Here is an 18,313-nt window from a genome sequence, read left to right as displayed (position 1 = left end):
CAGCACGCACCGCATGGCAGCAGCACCGCGAGATGCGCACGCCACCCGGCAGCAGCGGCAGGGCGGGGCCCACATGGCAGCTCATCAGGGTGGGGCCACACATTTCTTACCATATCAGCTCTGCCCGCCAACTCGCCGCCAGCTACACCATTCCTTATCCCTTATCCCTTATCCCTTATCTTATCTTATCCTTATCTTATCTTAAGTAAGAGTTGTGTTACCTTTAGGAGTAGGTAATTAGGAGTTTGAGTTCAAGTTGGAGTTTGAGTTTAATTAGGAATTTCCTTCTGTAATCTCCTATTTAAGGAGCTACGAATTGAAATAAAGGCATTCAGTTTTCCAGTCAAGAAAAGAGTGGGGAGAGTTCAGGTGGTCTCTTGGACAAATCACCCATTCGGAGAGTTAGGGTGGTCTCTTAGACAAATCACCCATTCAATTTCCGCAATAGGGTTTGCACGCAAGGGAAGGCGCAAGGGAAAGCAGGGCTTTCTCACCGTGGACCGACCCGTGACGAGATCATACGCGCGGGCCCATAACATTTGGTATCAGAGCCAAATGTCATGGGCGATATGGAGCAGCTATCATTCAAGGTCAACGAACTGGAACATAGGCTAGCAGCAACTAGAATGGAGGTTCGTGAAGTCAGGGAAGATGTCCGGGAGATACAACGCCTGCTGGAAGCATTCCTTTCCAACAAAGAAGGGAGTTATGAGGAAATTGCCAACACAAACAGTCGCCGTCCAAACTGGGCAGAGGCATCCAACGAACGGCAGATCGCTGCCCCTACAGCCATAGTTATTCTCAAGGATCAGCACATGGAGGATGAAACTGTAAAGTCTCCTCCTTTGGCTGGGGACAATGTCACGAACATTATATTGGTACCTGCAGAATGCGCTCCTTGGTCGAAGACAGGTGGGCTTGGCGATGTTGCTGGGGCTTTACCGAAGGCTTTGGCTCGAAGTGGACATAGAGTTATGGTCGTGGCACCACGGTATGGTAACTGTGTGGAAGACCAAGAAACAGGAGCACACAAGAGATATAAGGTGGATGGGCAGGATATGGAGGCCGCTTTTGAGGTTCTCTTCTGTAAGCATACCCGGTGCATTCTTGTGATCCACAACATAGCACACCGGGGTCGTGGTCCAGTACACGATTTTTGTTACGTGGATCTTCCACAAAACTACTTCAAACTATATGACCCAGGAGGTGGGGAACACTTCAATGTCCTTACAGCTGGCCTGAGAGCAGCAGATCGTGTAGTCACTATAAGCCATGGTTACGCCTGGGAGCTGGAAACTAAAGAAGGTGGCTGGGGTCTGCATCAAATAATAAATGAGTTTGATTGGAAGCTGAAGGGCATCGTGAATGTGATTGATGCAATCGAAGGGAACCCATAGTTAGATGTTTACCTGGCATTGGATGGCTACACCAATTACCCTACGGAGACTCTTCAGACTGGCAAGCCTCAATGCAAAGCAACTCTACAAAGGGAGCTTGGTCTTCCTCTTCGGGAGAATGTCCCTCGGATTGGGTTCATTGGTAGGCTTGACCATCAGAAAGGTGTTGATCTCGTTGCTGAGTCCATTCCTTGGATGGTGGACTAGGATGTGCAACTAGTCATGTTGGGCACTGGGAGACCTGACCGGGAACAACTTCTCAAACATCTTGAGAGTCAACACCTTGACAAAATCAGGGGTTGGGTTGGTTCCTCTGTGCAAGTGGCCCATCGAATAACTGCGGGTGTAGACATCCTACTCATGCCTTCTCGATTTGAGCCATGTGGACTGAACCAGCTTTATGCACTGAGCTACGGGGCAGTCCCTGTTGTTCATGTTGTTGGTGGACTGAGAGATAGTGTGCAGCCGCTTGATCCATTGGCGGAGTTCCAAGCCACGTATCCGGAATTCGAGCTTGATGACAAGCTCGTGGTCCAGGAGGGGTGTGGTGTTATGGACACACCAACCGGCAGTGCACTATGGCGCAGTCATGGACAGCAGCACGCACAGCAGGCCGCACAACAGCAGGCACCGCCCGACGGCGCCGCACAGCAACACGCGCCGCCCGACAGCACGCAGCACGCAGCACGCACCGCCAGCAGTACGCAACACGCACCGCACGACAGCAACACTAGGCAGCAGCACGCACCACACGGCAGCAGCACACACCTCACGGCAGCAGCACACACCGCACGACAGTAGCACTGCGAGATGCGCGTGCCGCCCGACAGTAGCGGCAAGGCGGGGCCCACATGACAACTTATCAGGGTGGGGCCACACTTATCTTACCATATCAGCTCTGCCCGCCAACTCGCCACCAACTACACCATTCCTTATCCCTTATCCCTTATCTTATCTTATCCTTATATTATCTTAAGTAAGAGTTGTGTTACCATTAGGAGTAGGTAATTAGGAGTTTGAGTTCAAGTTGGAGTTTGAGTTTAATTAGGAATTTCCTTCTGTAATCTCCTATTTAAGGAGCTACGAATTGAAATGAAGGCATTTAGTTTTCCAGTCAAGAAAAGAGTGAGGAGAGTTCGGGTGGTCTCTTGGACAAATCACCCATTCGGAGAGTTAGGGTGGTTTCTTAGACAAATCACCCATTCAGTTTCCGCAATAGGGTCTGCACGCAAGGGAAGGCGCAAGGGAAAGCAGAGCTTTCTCACCGTGGACCGACCCGTAACGAGATCCTACGCGCGGGCCCATAACAATTTGACCCTGAATACTTGTCTCCCTCGTTTCCATCGCCAGAATTCACCACCGCATTTGAAATTGTTGTCCGTTTGAGCAACGAAAGGATATGGTTTACAATCATGCGTTGCTCTGCAAGAGAATGAGATTATACCTGCCTTTTCTTGGGGATGCCAAGGAGGCAACAAGGACAACATATTACTCGAAGGAATAGTGGTGAAGATGATTTCATAAATTAAACACAGAAAAGGTAGATTTAATTATAAAAGGGTAATTTAGGCATTTAAAAAATTTTAAACACTCAAATGAGAATATTTTTTGAAATTAACTGACGAAATGTTAACGGAGGAGGGTTTTTGTCTAAGGTGTTTTGTCACGGACTGTAGTACAAGGGGGTCTTTATAATTTACCCAAAAAAACAAATTAGCATCGGTGATTTGCAGAAGTTGGTTCAGTAACTACCACGTCACCAACTTCGCTTACCTCTTCGGATCTCACCAACTATAAGAAACGATCTTAGCACTGGTCATTAATCTCAGGTAATTCCTATAAATTGAAGCGCAGAATCTGAAGTTCCGGAAATAGCAACAGAGTGAATTATTAATCTTCATCGGTGTTGGTTATTAATTCAGGAAGTAAACTGGCCATTACTCATCAGTGCCGACCACTACTTTACTCTAGCAGAGCATAGAATAGAATAGAATAGAAACAGAAAAGAAAAAAGAAATCTAGGCGGATGTCGGCCTTTTGTGGAGGTTGGTTTGGTGATTACCTCATCACCAACATTGACCACCCCCACCCAGATCAGAGCATCAAAGGAAAACAGTAAATCAAACGGTTAAAGTCTGAAGAAAATAAGAAAGAACACAACTCACACAGAAAAATGCTCGGTCAGATGATGATATGCAGACAAGAAAAAAAAAAGAAACCCCCCACCCCGTCATAGATTCATCATCAACCTGAGACATTCAGAGACATCTCAACCAAGTTTCACTACCGTCTCTGAAGGTTGATCAAATATTACATCCAAGAAGTGGTGGGTATCGACTTGGCCTGAGCTTGACTGCTGCTGCAAGCGGTGAATACAATCATGTGCACTTGCCCTCTCTTGGAGTTGTTCAAGAACCATTTCACAACTGCCAAGTCCTCCTTTGGGAGCATGTCCTTCATATTAAAAGAAGTCCACAAGGATCGTGCATCCACCGACTATAACAAATACTCCACTAGTCACTAAACTACTAAGCAATTCTACCCTAAACAACAATAACCAAATCAACCCTACATACAACATCAAGACAACACCAACGGTTATCACTTCACCTTCCCCTTCACTGCTCTTTTGGACCCTACAGCAACGACAAACTCTTTCACTACCTGCCCTTGCTGCCTAGGAGCTAGGTAGAGCGACACCACCGTGCTGCTTAACCAAATCAACCCTACATATAACATCAAGACAACACCAACGGTTATCACTTCACCTTCCCCTTCACTGCTCTTTTGGACCCTACAGCAACGACAAACTCTTTCACTACCTGCCCTTGCTGCCTAGGAGCTAGGTAGAGCGACATCACCGTGCTGCTTTGCTTTTGCTCTCTCCTTGCCCGAGGAAACTTATGTTTGTAAGTAGAGGCAATGGAGGGAGAGACATTAACAATCTTGCATGATGGGGCTACAGCGCTAGTCCTTTCAGGAGATTCTGCCCCTGTGGTGCCACATGCAACTCCAGCAGAAAAGTCTGCACCATAATCATCATCGTCGGGCATGCAGGTTTTCAAACCTACCAGCTCCTCACTAAATGGTATTGCATCTGGGTCCAACCCGTTATTTCTCAGCATTCTACAGAGCCTATTAACTTCATCATGAAGTGCTTCATTTTGCTTTCTTGTCGAGGCATACTTGTTGGCCTCCATACAAAGAATTTGATATTCCATAGATCCCATGCAGGATTTGCAAAATCCCTAAAAAATCAAGTTAGGAACTAGTTAACAAATCTCAACACTAGCAGTAAGTCAACTTGTACATAACTTAAAATATGTATGCTTGCTAAAAATACCTTTTGCCCCCTCTGACCCCACTCATGACCAGCATCCTCTCTATTAGAAAATGGTCCCTCACCCACACTCTGGCCCTTGGGTCCACAAACTACATATGAACACCAAAGGTTAATTACTACCATGTACTTGGGTCACTCCTAGTTGGAGGAGCGGGAGTAGTGTTGTAGTACGTCCCTGGATGGTTTGAAAATAACAGAGCTTCTAAACTAGAGTTTCCAGTATCACACAATGCTGCAGAGTATGAGGCAATGACACTAGCGCTCCTACTAGTTCGAGAGATGGGAGCCAATAAAATTGTAGTATACAAAGACTCTTTCCTTAGTGATCTAGTTCAAGGGGGGAGCCAAACTATATCACACAATGCTGCAGATCACACTTTTATCTTACAAGACTTTGATAAACCATCTCTACCAGGACTTATCCGTCACCTTCTAGCACATAAATAAAGCAATGAATAAGTTTGCTTTGCGGATATAGTTTGAAGGGACAAAATCAACAATGATAGTTGTTGTGTAATTTATGAACAGTTAATTCATGCAAGTGTACCTTAGTCAAATGTGCGTATAATGATGAGAAAAGTGTCGATCCCACAGAGACTAGATCACAGTACCAAATCAATTTTAAACTAACCTAAGTTGAATTCGTGAATCAATTGAAGAAAAAAAACTAAAAGAATTAATGCAAATCCAAGAACTTAATAAAAACCGAATTGATGGATGAATATAGATAGGGTTTAGATTTCATTAAATCAAGGTTACATAATTACCTATTTAATCCAATTCAAGACCGAAATTACCCTAAGGTATATTAAAGTTATTTGCATGTGATGGTGGATTTCCCTAAATTAATTAATAAGCTTTCTCAAGTCATATTAACCCTTTATTAATCCAATTCTACCATCAAATTTCTAAGTGGTTGTCAAAAGGAAAAATAAGCATTTATTTCTTTGGAAACCTCTAATCGTAGAAGGGGATTTGACTCACTAAGCTTCCTTGATTCCCACACATGAGCTAATCATCTTTCGATATCATAGTCTATCATGCGATTTTTATTGCCTAGGGATCTAATTCATAACAATCCTTTGGTCAGTCATGCATGAATCATCAAATCATTAAAAGATTGGCCAATTCTTTTAAAGCATTAAGCATAGAAATAATAATTCCTCATGAGGGTCTTGAATTGAATTAAGCAAGTAACTATATAATCTTAAGATCAAAATCCATCTAAACCCTAGCTAAGAGAATTTAGCTAGACATTATTAAATTCAACATACTCAAGAAAATTAAAAGGGAAACATAGCAAGAAGACATAAAGAATGAATAGAACAACAAGAAAACTTTAGCCTTTGAAGGTAGAAGACAAGTGCAGCAGCTAAGCCTTTCTCCCTCTTGAATTCAGATTCTTCCTTTCCTTCTCTGACGTGCTGAAATTGCTTCCTCTTCTCTTCTGATGTGCTGAGACTGCTTCCTCTTCTCTTCTCTACTGAATTCTCTCTAAGGATGTGCCTCTTTGCCTTGAGCCTATGGTCCTTTTCATAGTGCAGCCTCCCCTCAATTGCTTCTCAATGCAGACTCCTAATTCAACACAAATTAGGTCTCTTAGTCTTTATCTCAGTTAAATTCCTATCTCTTCTGCACTGCCAACTGCCAGACCCGAAACTTTAAGATTGAATTGCACTTTGTTGGCGGCGGAATTAGGTTGAGTGATAAACACAAGAGTTGTAGCCATATCCCTTAGCTTTAATTAGACGAATCACCTCAATCTGAGTTCTAGGCAGAAAGTTATGCCCAAACTATGAGAACTATATCAAAACAGGAAATTTCCCGATTTGTGTGCATACATATCAAATCCAATTTCAATGGATTCTCTCCTTCGTGGCTACATCATGGAGCATCATTATTGCATGGTCCTTCCTCTATGATTATCTTGATCAATTAAGTCAAACTCCTCCTTAAAATTGCACAATTAAGCTCCACCTCATCTTGCAAGACAATTTCATCATAATTAGTGCAATACCATGCTAATTCCAAAAACATTATTACCCAAAATCATAAAGTTAGAGGTATGAAAATATGTAAAAATATAGGCTTATCAATAGTCCACAAAAGAACCTCGGAAATGTTAGCCCCTTTCATGGAACATCTGAACAACATAAATGAAGAGGACTAGAGACACAAGGTATAGTGCAAAAATTGTAAATCTCCATCGCTTAAATAGATGATAATGGAAGTACATAGACAAGATTGCAGATGGAGTACAAGCTAGATGTTTGGGTCCTGAAGAAAGCAATAGGGTGATAGTGGAAGTACATAGACAAGTTTGTGGAAACCAGATGACCAGCCTGTTGGTGCTCAGATTGGTCGAGGACAATAAGGTCATTTCACTCCCGAGCTTCTGTGAAGATGGCCGAGGACTTATCAGGTCTGAAGGGGGGTAAGCCGAGGCCAAGGATAGTGTCTGAGGTGGAATGTCTCTTCGGGTACGGTAGGAGCCGAAGACTGATGCCGAGTATGAATTGCGAGGGGTCCAAAGGAGGTCTTGCAAGGACAGAGGTGTTAGAGGCCTCGAGTGGGTACCTGAGGCATGGACTCCGACGATCAAGTCAGTATGAGCATAAGGTGAGCCCAAGGGCCCAGACGAGGACTTAAATAGCACTTATGTTCTCCAAAAGGGAGTAATGCTTAGAGGTTACTCAAATTCTAGAGGGAGTTCAGAGAGTCTAGCCCCTTACCTTGTGGGGGGTGCTTCATATTTATAGCCAGAGTCGCTTGGGAGTAGTTGGTCTTGGATGGTCCAGATACGAGCCATACGAGGGCCTGGATGGTCAAGATATGGGCCATACAAGGGCCTGGCAAGATCGTCTTCCAGAGCCATGCGACGCCCTTGGATTGGGTCCGTCCAGTCTGCGCTTAAGCCCTGAGTGTCCTTATTGTACGCTTAGGTTGGCGCCCTCTGGTTGGACACGCGTTAGCCCCTTACTGGCTAGCCAAATGCACCTACACCCTTTGCCCCCCACTCCCGAGGCTGAGGTGGGGGTAAGGCCTCGGCTTTGGCTGAGGGGAGTGTCAATATCAGTAGGTGCCCTTGGCCCTTGCTTAGTGGAGCGTACCCTACAGTGGTGTCGCCTTCGTCTCGCTTCTGCAACCGCTCGGCTATTAATTCGTAGAGGAGAAGGGAAGCTATGGATGCCTCGGCTTTGGCTAGGTAGCCCGAGGTGAAGGGGGCTTGGTGGAACCGGCCCTATACTTCCTACTTATGCGGTGATGGTCTAGGGCTGTGTGCGGCACGGGGTCGCGCTTTGTATGAGTTTGACGTGGGGAGCTCCTTCCGTGTGGGAGACGGTCGCCATTGGGTGAACCGGTTCATGCACCCGCCTGACCCGTTCGCATGGATTGGCGGGTTGCGGCGAGCGGACCTGTTGGGTCACCCGATGTCATTTCATGTTTTCAAGGTTGGGCGGCAGTTGTCAGATGCCGTTTTGTCTCCTCGAAGCTAAGCGTCAATCAAGCGTCGTTTCATCTCCCGAGGTTGAGTGACAGATGTCACGTCCTGGATGGGGAGCGGTGAAGGAATGGTAGGATCCATCGTATGGACACCAAAAAGGTTAAGGAATTGGTGGGCGAATTTCAAAAAATTTCTACCTTTCTTCCAACTGGGAATCGCATTCCCTGATTTTAGAATCAAAATATTCAAGGATATACTCGAACCAAACTAGACCAAATCTGAACCAAAGATCAGGGGAAGGGTTATACCTGATACGAAGAATCAAAATCTCCCAACGTCGGTGTTCACGCCCAAAGAAAGATCCTAGATCTGCTCCCGCTGAAGATGACACAGCGATGGTGGGGCAGAACCAACATTGTACATCTCACGTACTGAACTCTTCACAAGAACTCGTTGGAGGCTTAGAGCACCGAACCAAATCAGCCTTTCAGCAAAGACTGATATCAAGAACAAATTTCTTGATTCTCCCTTCAATGGAGTTTGAACTATGCAGCAAGGTGGCGGTGGCAGGAGGAGATCCCTAAGGTAGAAAGTGGCGTGAATGCAGTTTTCAGCTTAAGGAAGATGAGATCCTATCTCAGATTGTAGAGAGTGTTAACTGCAAAACCCTAGGTCGAATTCTTGAAATTCTTGATTAGGGTTTCCTCCTTTCTTAGTGATTAAGAAATCTCCTAATTCTATTAGGAGTTATCCCAATCCAAATTTGTATTTGGATAGGGGATAATCTTAATCATATCTGCAGATTAGATCAGCCCATTCCTGATTTCATCAGGAGGTTAGTCTTAATCCTATCTGCAGATTCGCCCCCTTAAGTGGGTGATCATATCAGCCCAGTTCGAAATGGGCTTTTAGGCCCAATAAGTAATTAATGCTCAATAAGCATCCAAATTGCTGCCCAGTTGGGCTTCTTTGTATGGCGTGGGACCCAAGCATTGATCTCCACATCAGCCACATGGGTTTGGCCCAGCCTTTGTTACAAGGCCTACCCGAATTCACTGGAAAGCCCAGTGAACCCCTTGAGCCCATCACATGGACCCTATGGGCCCAACACTTACACTAAGTGGTCCCTGGGCCAAGCCATCTTATAAAAACCCAGGGACTGTGGGCAGATGCAAGATTAGCCCATCAGGTATTACCCTAATTGGCCTTACACTCAACCTCTCAACCCATAATGATCAAGCACTGCTCGATAAGAGAGGACCTCTCCCTCGGCTACAAGGAACAATGCGACACTCTCTACTCACATGGATCTTGGGAATTAAAACCATTTGCAAACATTTTGAAACCGTAGATAAATATATATCATATATATAAACTTTACAAAACAAAATTCCAACGATTGAAATCAATTGCCGGCAGTTTGGTTTCCATCAGAGAGAGTGCATCCCCGATTATTACTTTGTCCGACAAAGGGGCTGATCCCATCACTATGATCACCCACTCAGATGAACTCTCAGATTGTCCCAACATACCTAGGTTTTGACCCCCGCTAAGGATCTCACTAATTGGCATATCAAAGACAGCCCAATCCGATATCTAGTGCAGCACGGGGTCAGGTGTAACTTTCCAGTTTTGCCCATCAATCTCCAAGGTCCACGGAAATACTGGAAATCTGGTCCGGTTCAAGGGTTAAAGTAATCCTACACTGCGTGTGCCTTGGGTCTCACCCTGGCGGCTGAGACAAGCCACCCCAATAGTTGGCAGCACACCAGTGTCAGCCTTGGCAGGATAAATCTCCCTAGACTTATCCATCGGCTGTGAAGATTTAGAACTAACACAAGTCTCACTAAGTGTCCAGTTTTAGGGTCTTACACAGAAGCATACCACACAACATGAATCAAACATGTACTTTATTTATTTACATTAAATATCAAAAGTACATCAAAACTGATTGGAGCTAAGGGCATACAAAACATGTACTCGGCTTCGGTTGTGGAGTCTGCCGTGGACCCCTGTTTGCTGCTTTTCCAGCAAACAGCACACGGTCCTATCGTGAAAACATACCCAGACATAGACTTTCTATCATTTGGATCCGACTGAAAATCGACATCAGTATACCTCAGAATTTGTTGTGAACTACCGTCGAATATCAAACAAAACTCTTTTGTCCTTCGAAGGTATTTGAGTATGTTCTTCACAGCAGTCCAATGCTCCTGCCCTAGGTTGGCCTGGAACCTGCTTACGACACTCACCACCTGAGCAATGTCAGGACGAGTGCACAACATGGCATACATGATGCTCCCTACGGCTGAGGCATAGGGAATGTCTTTCATGCCTTCAATCTCCTCAAAAGTCTTGGGAGACATCTTCTTGGAGAGAGTGACTCCGTGCCTGAAAGGAACGTTTCCTTTCTTCGAGTTCTCCATGTTGTACCTTTTGACAATTTTGTCAATGTAAGCAGCCTGGGATAATCCAATTATCCACTTCGATCTATCTCTATAGAGTCGAAGACCCAGCATATAGGAAGCTTCTCCAAGATCATTCATGGAGAATTGCTGTGAAAGCCACACCTTGACCGGAGTAAACATTCCTACATCATTCTCAATGAGTAGGATATCGTCCACATACAATACCAAAAAGGTGACCTTATCCCCGCTGGACTTCCTGTAAACACAGGGCTCATCCGGATTCTGCTCAAAGTCAAACGAATTGACGGTAGAGTCAAAATGAATGTTCCAACTCCTAGAAGCCTGCTTAAGTCCATATATGGATCTATTAAGTTTACATACCATGTGTTCCTGACCAATAGCAATGAAGCCTTGCGGATGCTGCATGTTGATATCTTCACTAAGATCTCCATTCAGGAATGCGGTTTTGATATCCATTTGCCAAATCTCATAGTCATGGTATGCTTCTACAGCTAGCAGGATCCTAATGGATTTAAGCATAGCCACGGGCGAAAAGGTTTCCTCATAGTCGATGCCTTCTTTCTGAGTATACCGTTTCACCATCGAACGAGCTTTGTAGGTCTCAATCTTGCCATCGGGGCCCTTCTTCCTCTTATAGATCCATTTGCAATCAATTGCTTTTACCCCAGAGGGCGGATCTACTAGAGTCCAGACTTCATTGGCCTCAATCGAGTCCATCTCATCTCTCATGGCCTCCACCCACTTCTGGGAATCTATGTCCAACATAGCTTCCGTGTAAGTCACGGGATCCTCCTCACTAGTTAAGGCTTCCACTAGGTAACTATCTTGGTCATAACCATAACGGACTGGTGGCCTAGATACCCGGGTGGATTTTCTAGGTTGGTCACTACCTAAAACTTGTGGGACATCTCCCACTGTTCATGAGCTCTCCTCATCAAGAACTATTTCCTGACGATGGGTGTCCAGGATGTAATCAGTATCTAAGAACTGGGCATTTCGACTGCAGAACACTTTCTGCTCACTTGGGTCATAGAAAAGATAACCCACTGAATCCTTTGGGTAGCCTACAAATAGGCAACGTTTGGTCTTTAATTCCAACTTGTCCGCGCTAGTTCTTTTAATGTGCACAGGACAACCCCAAATCTTCAAGTGTCTGACACTTGGTTTCTTTTCGGTCCAAAGTTCGTATGGAGCTTTCGGAACCAATTTGGTTGGAACCCGATTCCCCACGTAGATAGCAATCTCTAATGCATATCCCCAAAAGGATGTGGGTAATTCCGAGTGTATGAGAAGTGACCGAACCATGTCCAACAAGGTCCTATTCCTCCTCTCTGAAACACCGTTGAGCTGCGGTGTTGTAGGAGGAGCCAACTGTGATAGTATCCCGTTGGCCTTCAAGTAGTCCCTGAATTCGTTAGAGAGATACTCGCCACCTCGATCCAATCGAAGGGCCTTAATTTCTCTCCCTAACTGTTTCTCAACTTCTTGTCTGAACTCCTTGAACTTTTCAAAGGATTTGGACTTCTGTCTCATCAGGTACACGTAACCATATCATGAAAAATCATCGGTGAAAGTGATGAAGTACACGTGTTGGTTACGAGTCCTGACACTCAGGGGACCACATACATCAGTATGTATAAGGTCAAGTGTGCCTGTACATCTTTCAGGCTTACCGTTAAATGGCCATTTTTTCATCTTGCCTCAGAGGCAAGGTTCACAAGTGGGATGATCTTCTACGGTTAGAAAATCCAAAGGACCATCCTTTACCAGCCTTGTGATTCGGTCAATACCGATATGGCCAAGTCGGTAATGCCACATGCACGTGGGACTGACTATATCACGAGTCCTTTTCTTGGGGATTTTGACCGACGTAGTTTCAGTTAAGTTAGCTTCTAGAGAAGGATGTAGAACATAGAGACCGTTCTCTAGTTCCCCGCATGTGATGAATTTATTATTTCGTTTAACAGTAATCATATTACTAAAGTAAACAGTATATCCATCAGCACACAGTTTAGAAACATAAATCAAATTTCTTCTTAAGTTCTGTACATAAAGACAATCTTTAAGTACAATAATTCCTTCTCTAAAAATTAGTTCTACGGTTCCAATTGCCGCAGCTGCAACACTTGCAGTCGTTCCCAAGAAAAGTGTCACTTCCCCTTCACTCAACTTTCTGCTTACTTTGAACCCCTTCACTCTGTCCTACACACTTAGGGTTCTTGGCGTTGGCAAGCGGTCGTGGACCCCCGACGAGGGGTAAATCTGCGTATACCAACATTTTTTGGAGTCGGGCCTTAGTTTTCCCCTTCATCCTTTGATCTCTGAGTTGCTGGAGTGGTATGGCCTCACTATCAGCCAGCTCATCCCCAATGCCCTTAGGACCATGGTAGCTATGCTGGTGTGGGCCTGGCTTCGGGATGTGGATTGACCTCAAAGAAGTTCCGCACCATGTTCATGCTGAGGAAGCATGCTTCCGTGGCCAACATGTATTACTTCCATCATCAGAGGGGAAAACTCGTGCATAACCCTTCGTCCGTCCATGGCAGGAAGGACAAGTTCTTCTATGTCTCTTGCCCCGAAGGCTGGAGGTTTAAGTCAAGTTGGGGAGAGGCTAGCGTAGTGGTTGATAGGTGTCCACCTCCGCTCCGGGACGAGGAGGCCACTAACGTAGCCCACCTGCTCGTGATGGGGACAATCCGAGCCAAGCCATTGGTGGAGGAGGAGGTTTCGTTAGTGTTTGCGGGGCTCAGCCCTGCCCCCCTCGGTAGGAGAAATCCTACAGTTTCTTAACACGTTTTCCTCGTCCTCATTCTGTTATACTTATCCACTTTTTTTGCTTATAGAGGTGCCGATGGATACGAAGAAGATGATGATAGAGCATGCTCACGCCATGTAGAAGGGGCGAGCGAACCAGAAGGAGGGCACACAGACGCCACAGAGGCCCGCCGAGGGCACGCCTACGAGGGATGAGCGGGCACCTTCCCCCCTCAAAGGGGCATCTTCACAGTAGGTCGCCACCAAGTGGGTGGTTCCAAAGGTCCCTACAAAGGGGACAGCTTTGCAGGTCGCGGCTAAGGGGACGACGGTTCTGCAGGTCCCAACTAAGGGGACATCTACATAGGTTCCCGCCCAAGCAAAGGGGTGGACTGAGGGGGCTCCGAAGCTGAAGGAAGCCGCAAAGGAGCCCGCCATGGGGGCTGAGGTGGGTAAGAAGAGGCTTGATGAGGAGGCCCTTCGAGGATAGCTGCCGAAGAAGGTGGCCCTAAGTGAGCACCCTGTCAAGGACGCTGTGACAAAGGAGCCTCCCACCAAGGAACACCACATGGGGCCCTCATCTGCCCCCACCTCTACGCAAGAGCCCACCAGAGGGGCCAACCTTTCATATAAGGTCTTCCGCCCCCGGTGGTCGGTCCGTGAGGAGGACTCAATCACAGAAGAAGGGCTCGGTCAGGCCCTGGTGAGTGGGGTGATTCTCACGAGGGATCACTTCCAAATGATGAATAGCTCGCCGTGAGCAGTCTACGACGAGGGGCTACAACACTTGGCCGATGAGGGGCTACAATGAGGGGTTGCAGGCCTGCCTTCACTTCGTCGGGTTGGGCGACAGGATGAACCTCAACTTGGCCCATCTGGAGAGACTTGAGAAGGAGAAGCAAGTGTTGACAGGGAGAAGGAGAAGCTCCAGAAAGCTGCTGCCACTACCGATGAGAAGCTCCAGAAGTACAAGAAGGGCTTCTTGGACAAGCAATACGTTCGGCAACGTAATGAGGTGAAGCTAAAGGAGGCGGAGGAGAACTTCTCCAAGGAGAAAGAAGAGGGGGTCCTTCTTGCTAGCATCCTCTTCGAGACTCAATGGCGGGCGGTCCATGCCGAGGGGTGCATTGCCGTGGCCGAGAAGTGAGCGGTGGAGGCTGAGGCAGGTGGTCGAAGATGAAGCAAAGATTGCTGAGGTGCTAAGGCGGGCAGCTGAGGCTAAGAAGAAGGCAACTGAGGAGGCAAAGAAGCGGGTGGAGGAGCTCACCGACTATGCATCTGGGATGTACTTGGACGGGATCAAGGACACCAAGAAGGTCCTCAAGGAGATGTTGCCTAACTTCGACGTTGAGTCGCTGAATGTGATTTCGGATACTCCCGAGGAGGCTAACGGGGCCCCTCCTCTGGCAGGTGGAGATGCTTAATGGGGTTTTCTTCCTTTTTCTTTTTTATTTCTGCTTTGATGTACATGTGATCGGCTTGAGGGGCCGCCAAACTTTTTGTAAATTCTTAAGAATTTAACAAAGTGTAATGACAAAAGCAAGCATTCTTTTGCATACTATGCTTCTTTTTGTTTTTGTGCAATGTGTTCTTTTCTTTCTTCTCTTCTCTCTTTTTTTTTTTCCGAGGAGTCTCTGCCCCTCCCAACGATGAGACCACAGTGCACACACAAAAAGTAGCTCGTATTGGCTCGCTATACGCAGACCTTAGGTTGTTAGGAGGGAAAGGCTGAGGTAGAGCTGCGTGACCAAAGTGCTGCTTACCTGGCCAAATTCCTTATAAGTGTTCACTTAGGCAAGGCCGAGGTGGCCTACTGAAATGCGGGGGAGAGGCCGAAGCAGAGCCGAAGCTCGCCTGGCTCCCTTTCTCCCATGATTGTTTAGGCAAGGCCGAAGTGGCTTGTCGAGCTGTGGTGGAGGATCCGAGGCCCGCCTGGTTCCTCTCCAAGCGGTTACGTCGACGAAGCCGAGGTGACACTCTGAGGAGGTTGGGGTCTCATGCCGAAGCGAACCGTCGAGCATGTCAGGGTTGCCACCTTTAGTTGATTGTGCTAAGTGTATGGGACCAAGAAGCCATCGGCCTCCTCAGCGGGCCGTGAGGCTTGTGAGGCCTCGACCGTCCTGGGTAATTTTGGCTAGGCGGGGTGTTAGGGAGTTCGCCATTGGTAATATGCCCTGGCGACGGTCCGGCACAAGCGTAAAGTCCTCGAGAGAGGCTATGTGCCTCGGCCAATCGCGAAGCCGAGGGGTCTTAGAGACTTAGTGAGAACAAGCGCTAAGCTTTGAGCCGAAGAGGAACTTTGCTTTCAATCATTCATTACTTCATCAAAAAAATTACATTCATCTATAGTACATCCGGAGGTTCTCCGAGTTCCACGTTCGAGGGACGAGTCTTCCATCTAAATTTTCCAAGCGAAAGGTGTTGGGGCTGACGACTTGCTTGATTTTGTAGGGGCCTTCCTAGTTGGGGCCCAACTTTCTTACTCCAGGTTAGGGGACCATGACCTTCCTAAGGATGAGGTATCCCTCTTGGTATTGCATTTCTTTCACCTTGGAGTTGTAGTAATGGGCCACTCATTGCTGGTAAGCAGCCACATTGATCTGTGCCTGCTCCCAGGCTTCTTCCAGCAGATCCAGGTTTGCTCTAAGTGCTTTGCTATATGCTTCAATTTGGAGCATCGGCTAGCCAATCTCTGCTGGGATGACTGCTTCCGTACCACAGGTCAGGTCGAACGGGGTCTCTCCCGTGGCCATCCAAGGTGTGGTTCGGTATGCCCAAAGGACACTGTTTAGCTCATCAGCCCATAAGCCTTTAACTCGGTCTAGTCTAGTCTTCAGTCCATCCAAGATTTTCTTGTTGGTGACCTCGGCAAGGCCATTTGTTTGGGGATAGCCCATCGAGTTGTATTGCTGCTTGATATCGAGGGAGGCACACCACGCCTAGAACTTGGCATCGTCAAATTGCTTCCCGTTGTCGATAACTAACATGTGGGGGAGGCCGAAGCGGTAAATGATGTTTTTCCAGAAAAAGCTCTGAACTACTTGAGCTGTAATGGTAGCCAGGGGTTTGGCTTCTACCCACTTGGTGAAGTAGTCTACAACGACAACGAGGTATTTCCTACACCTCGTGGATTGAGGAAAGGGGCCAAGGTCCATCCCCCACTTTGCCAAGGGCCAGGGGCTGCTAAGAGCTAAGAGGGTGGTGGCTAGCTAATGGCACAAGTTAGCATGTCTCTGGCATTGGTCACATTTCTGTACCAGCTCGGCTGCGTCTTTGTGAAGGGTCAGCCAAAAGTACCCCTGCCTTAGTGTTTTTTGGCCTAGGGCTCGGCCGCCGAGGTGGTTACCGCAAATGCCTTCATGAATTTCTTGGAGCACATACTCGCCCTCCTCCTGATGGAGGCATCGGAGGTAAGGTAGAGTGAAGGATCTCCTATTCAACTTTCCCTCCAACAAGGTGTAGTGTGTTGCCTGACGTTAAAGTCGTCTAGCTTCGTTCCTATCATCGGGCAGTCATCTTGTAAGTAGGAAGTCGATGATGGGGTCCATCCAAGAAGGCTCGGCCTCTAGCGGGAGTACTTGGGCTTCTTCTATAGGGGCCAAGGTAGTTTCTCCACGGGAACAGTGCGACCGAGGACATCATCCGAGGTACTTGCCAGATTAGAGAGGGCGTTGGCTCTTGTGTTCTCAGCTCGCGAGACTTGTTGCAGGGAGAAGCGTTGGAAGTGGCGGGCAAGTTCTTGAACTTTGACGAGGAACTTGGCCATGCTTTGCTCTCTGGCCTTGTACTCTCTGTTGACATGGTTCACCACTAGTTGCGAATCGTTGAAGACTTCAATATGCTTGGAACCGAGGTCCCTGGCGAGCTGTAACCCTACGAGAAAGGCCTCATACTCGGCTTCATTGTTGGATGTTGGGAAGTCGAATATCAGTGTGTATCCTATGATAGCATCATCGGGGGTGAGGAGGATGAGGCCCGCTCCGCTTCCTTTGGCGTTCCATCGACAAAGAGTCTCCATGCTGGATGGGCTTCCTCGGCTGGACTCGCCTCTTCTGGCTCATCTTTGAGGGGTTGACCGAGGGGTCTATTGAAGGTGCACTCCGTTACAAAATCAGCTAAGGCTTGCTCTTTGATTGTGGGCCTCGGTTGGTAGTGGATGTCAAACTTAGACAGCTCGATTGCCCACTTAAGAAGGCATCCTGAGGTCCCGGGCCTAGTGAGGACGATCTTAAGGGGTTGGTTTGTCAAAACCACAATGGTGTGACGATGGCGAAGGCTAACTTTTCCACTTTGGGGTACCTGGTTTCGTCATCACAGAGGACCTTGCTGACATAGTATACTGGTCTCTGGACTCCGTCATCTTTTATCAGGACCGAGCTGATGGCCTCGTCCCCCGCTGACAAGTATAAGTATAGGGTTTCCCCTGAGGCCGGCCGGGCGAGGAGGGGAGGTAAGGCAATGTATAGTTTTAGTTCATCAAAGGCGCGCTGGCATTCCTTCGTCCATTGGAAATCTTTCATCTTTTTGATGGCATGGAAGAAAGGAAGGCAGCGGTCAGCCGACATCGACATGAAGCGGTTGAGAGCAACTATTCTTCCAGCGAGCCTCTGGGTCTCCTTCACCAACCGATGAGGTGCCATGTCCAGTATGGCTTGTATCTTATCCAGGTTGGCTTCAATGCCTCTTTGGGTGACGACGAAGCCCAAGAATTTTCTCAAAGTGACGCCGAAGGCACATTTGCTTGGGTTAAGTTTCATGTTGAACCTGCACATAGTGTCAAAAGTCTTGGCCAGGTCCAAGGTGTGGGCTTCATCTTTCAGGCTCTTCACTACCTTGTCATCTACATAGGCTTTGACATTCCTTCCCATTTGGTTCTTGAACACCTTGTTGACAAGGCGTTGGTAGGTGGCCCCCGCATTCTTGAGGCTGAATAGCATCACTTTGT

At 47.1% G+C, this 18,313-nt stretch overlaps 1 pseudogene; it reads left to right on the top strand.

Annotated features, from left to right (window-relative positions):
- The first annotated feature begins 569 nt into the window (after positions 1-569).
- On the top strand, positions 570-3,283 carry LOC104589859 (granule-bound starch synthase 2, chloroplastic/amyloplastic pseudogene; annotated as a pseudogene).
- The last annotated feature ends 15,030 nt before the right edge of the window (positions 3,284-18,313 follow it).

This window comes from Nelumbo nucifera, chromosome 5 (assembly GCF_055504915.1).
Source record: "Nelumbo nucifera cultivar China Antique chromosome 5, China Antique-T2T, whole genome shotgun sequence".
Taxonomy (NCBI): Eukaryota; Viridiplantae; Streptophyta; class Magnoliopsida; order Proteales; family Nelumbonaceae; genus Nelumbo; species Nelumbo nucifera.
The sequence above is the reverse complement of the archived record's forward strand: the minus strand, read 5'-3'. Positions and strand labels throughout refer to the sequence as shown.